The sequence below is a fragment of the Capricornis sumatraensis genome, chromosome 18 (assembly GCF_032405125.1).
Source record: "Capricornis sumatraensis isolate serow.1 chromosome 18, serow.2, whole genome shotgun sequence".
Lineage (NCBI taxonomy): Eukaryota > Metazoa > Chordata > Mammalia > Artiodactyla > Bovidae > Capricornis > Capricornis sumatraensis.
The window spans coordinates 19,214,340-19,218,913 of record NC_091086.1 but is presented as its reverse complement, the minus strand read 5'-3'; positions in this window follow the sequence as shown (position 1 = coordinate 19,218,913).

Below are 4,574 nucleotides of genomic sequence, written 5' to 3'. Positions count from 1 at the left end.
GAAGGCTGAAGACCCCACCTTACCTTCTAGAAACGCCTCGTGACGAGATGCGGAACTAAATCAGCTTGGGCAAAATTTGGGATTGCTGATTCAACACAGCTCATAGTACACGGGGGAGTTTATCTTTCGTTACCATGTAATCAAATGAAAGGGCAAGAAGCTGCTTTTTCTCAGTTTTCTAAAAGGGGTTGCAGCAACACACGTTAGGAAGCCTTCGTTCTTGCACGGGTTGTTTGGATAGGTGGGATCAGAGGAAGCGGGGTGTGACTGCGCCGAGGCGAGCGTGGGCTCTGGCGGCAGCGTGAGAGGTGACCGCCGAGGCTGCTGGAGCCTGCCTCTGGAACGTGAGCGGAAAGAAGCACTTCTGAGCCCTCGTCCCGCAGACCTGCAGCTTTTCTGTGCGCGTGTGCTCCTAGGGTCTAATTGGTATGAACTTTAGAATCTTGGAATGTCCTCTGCTAGGTGCCATGTGAAGGGTCATTTACTTAGCACTGACAATGGGCCAAGTACAGTTCCAAAGGCTTTCCATGTATGAGGCTTACAAGTTACTGTGTATTTACAATTACCGAATATTGTTAAGAACAAAAACCAAGTGGCCTACTAATGTGCATTGAGTTCTTTTGTTCTTATACAAAAGTGATTGTCTTTTGTATATATTTGCAAACAAGAGAAAACTTCTAGAAGGGTACCCAGAGAAATGATACAGCAGTTTTCTTTAGGAGACTGAGAGAAGCCTCAACTCAGGAAGCATGATGTGGGAGAAATATTTTTCATTTAGTACACTTTTGTTCTGTCTGAATTCTTTTAACCATGTGGGATGTATACCTGTTTCAATTTTTAAAATATTTGTTTTTAAAGAGAATGAAATGAAAACGCTGTAGCCCAAGACAACCTTGTGGATCAGATGCCTTGGGCTGAATCCTAGAGGACAAGTCCAGAGTAGTACATGGACGGAGGAGCAAAGGACAGGGTTGAGGGGGCGACCTTTGAGGAGATCTATTTTGCCACAAACGAGCTTGCTATCTTGGTGACTGAACAACAGCTCTAATCTCAAATTGAAAGAACTGGAAATGGCAGTTAAAGTTCATCTGATGTGAACCAGTATCAAACTAAAGTAAGAAATAAAAAATTGCACCTGTAACTTGCCCTCTGTGCCACTATATTATCATTCGAATCCCCAAGTTACCGGCCAGATAGACAAGGGGTCCTCACTCTCATACTACTAGGTTCCTTCCCAGCTGGTGAGAAACTATGATGTGACTGTTGTTACTGTTACAGGCAGTCAAGAAACTGGCCCAGTCATCTGGTTCTCAAATAGGGAGACAGAAGTCACTGCTATCATTGTGAGGGGTCCAAGACGAATGAGACCCCAAACCTGCCATGCCAAGGAATCCTGCATCTTACAGAGATAAGGCATGACCCATGAACCTTCAATAGAGGCTCCACTGTGTAAAGACCATCAGAGAAGCAGATCCAGGGTTACAGGATTTCAGGGAAGAGGATGACACTAGCCAGGAGGTAGTCCAGACAATTATAAAGGACTTTGCTTGGCACTTAGAATATTTGTAGAGGGAAGGAAGTGGAGGAAAAGCAGGCTGAAAGTATCAGGGAGGGTCCTGAGTTCCATTCTGGGTAAGCAACAGGTACCACTTTAGTTCTGAGCACAGGATTAGCCAGAGCTTGAGTCCTTCAGGAAGATGAACCTGGCAGCAGAGTAGAGGTAAAGAGATGAAGGACCTAGGCCTGGGAGATGGATTTCTAGACTCTGGGATTAGTCCTTCAGCTGAGAGGTAATGAGAATCAGGAGAAAGAAAGAAGTGAAGACATTCATGACCAATTCTGCAAAGGACACAGAAAAGAAGTGATGATTGTTTGGGGAGCCCAACTGGTGGAGTTCTGAGGCTGACTGGCTAAGAGGAAAGGGATAGAATAAGTGGAACTGGTGGCACTGATGCTAAGGAAGAGGATGAGTCAGCACAGGATATTTTGGGGGTACTGGTACCCATGTACAGAAGCCTGAGGCTGGAGCTTGGGAGGGAAGCTGGAGATTTTGTGGGGAGTGAGTTTTGTAGTGGAAGTGGTTGAATCCCAGATATTAGATGATTTTGCAATTAGGGGTTTTTGAAAGAAAAGAAAATGATCAAGCCAGATAAGCTAAAGAAAGGTGATGGCAGAACAATAAGGAAAGAATGGAGTCACTGAATTTTGGTTATTGCAGTTAAACACAGGAGTTTGTGATAACAACCCGCCCCCCCACACACACACACACAGAAAGGTGAAGAAAATTAGATGAGAAAGGCCTTTTTTTATAGCAGCTATGGTGTCACTGATGACTTTTAAAGAGAACTGTTCTTAGAGAGATATAAGGCGTGTGCATTGTTAGTTGCTCAGTCGTGTCCAACTCTTTGCAACCCCATGGACTGGGACCCGCCAGGCTCCTCTGTCCGTGGAATTCTCCAGACAAGAATACCAGAGTGGGTTGCCATTCCCTTCTGCAGGGGATCTTCCTGACCCAGGGACTGAACCCAGGTCTCCTGCATTGTGGGAAGATTGTTTACTGTGGCCACCAGTGATTTAAAGCATAGTTTGAAAATTTCATGGCTATAGGGTGAATCCAGGAGAGTTATTTCATTTCATTCTCAGTATTTAAAAAATCAAATTAAAGGCTAATATTTAGAAATTGTTCAATTTCACTTAAAAATCCCAAATTCCAAACCTACATGATCTAGCCAACCAGAGCCCTCATGCCTCTTGGTTGGATGATGGCTGGATGTTGGCCCTATGTCTGGAATGTGGAATGGGGAGTGTGAGAGGTGGCCATGGGGTGGTGGGAATCTCCAGGCAATCTCCAGGTTGCCCCAGCTACACACAACCTCATTCTGACAGTTCTGCTGTCAGTGTGTTTGCACTTGGTTAAGGCATGTGCAAGGCTTTCCAGATGGCACTGTTAGTAAAGAAGCAGCCTGCCAATGCAGGAAACGTAAGAGACTCAGGTTCGATCGGTGGGTCAGGAAGATCCCCTGGAGGAGGGCATGGCAACCCACCCCAGTATTCTTCCTGGAGAATCCCCATGAACAGAAGAGCCTGGCAGGCTACAGTCCATAGGGTCACAAAGAGTCAGACGTGACTGAAGGGACTTAGCATACAAGGCACGTGAAACTGATGAGGAAATAGTTGTTTACTCTTTCAAGTAGACCACTCCTTTGAAAGCTTGGTGATGACATGCTGAAGAGAAAAGGATGGTGAATCAGGGTAGTCAGGAGGAGAATGGGTGTGTTAGGGTGATGGAGACCCATGCTCCATTTGGTGTTACCCAAGAGGAAAAACTGAAGTAAACAATAAGAGACTGAGGAGGCAGGAGAGGAAGTGATTGATAAAACCAGAATTATATGTGGGAACTGAGGAATAAGCAAGATTGGGAAGAAAAGGAACCTCTCTACTATTGAACTAGGAGAAGCCACATGCAGAAATAGCAAGCAGGAGAAGAGGGAGTCTGGAAGAGCTGGGATTCATGTTATGTGTGGGTGGGCTAATAAAACTGGGCTGAGTTCAGGGCCAGACCAGCAAGTGGGCGGGACTGGAGGGGCCGAGAGGGGTGATTCTCAGGGCAGGGAAATAGTTTGGCAGTCTTCAAGTGGTTATTCCTTAAATATTTGTCCAGTAGTTATGTTTTTGAAGTGGCAAAGAGAGGCTGATTTTCTCTTTTAAAATTACATGCCTATGTTTATATTTAGAAATTGGACTTCATTACAGGCCCATATGTACCATAACATTTACACTTAGTTGATATTGTCTTTCACTTCACATATTTTCTGTAGTGATAGGTACTCTTATTTGCTAAGTACAGGAAAAACTACATGAATAGTAGGAAAATATTGTTCAAAATGTATTTAAAAGTTTCTTTTTCTGACTTACATGATGGTAAAACACATCTCAGTTTTCTTTAGTTCTCTTTCACTCTGTCCTTTTTTTGAGATTTTTTTTTTTTCTGAGCCAGACAACTTCATAGAAGTCTTAGGTCAGTGCTTCCAACTGAGATAACCGTGTGAATCACTTGTTACTGATAAATACTACAATCTGCCTCCTGCACTTTCAGCATTCGGTTGGTCACTTGGTGCTGGCCTCAGCTGTTCTATCAGCTGATCTCAAGATCTGTGGCTCTTTGGGCAAACCATCTAACTTGTTAAAGTGAACTGTAGCAAACAGGCAGTGCCTTACAGTATGCTTTAATACAGTATACATGTTGGTGTATACATGAGCTTCCCTGGTGGCCCAGCGGTAAAGAATTTGCCCACCAGTGCATGAGCTGCAGGTTGGATTCCTAGGTTGGGAAAATCCCCTGGGGGAGGAAATGGCAATCCATTCCAGTATTCTTGCCTGAAAAATCCCATGGACATAGGAGCCTGGTAGGCGATAGTCCATGGGGTTGCAAGGAGTTGGACACTACTAAGCAACTAAATAGCAACGGCATGTTGGTGAGAGTCGGGCGTGGGCTTCTGTCTGGCCAGTTATGTGAGAAGTTTCATGCAGAAAGCTGAATTCACTGGCATCGTGTTGCAGACTTATTCTTGTGT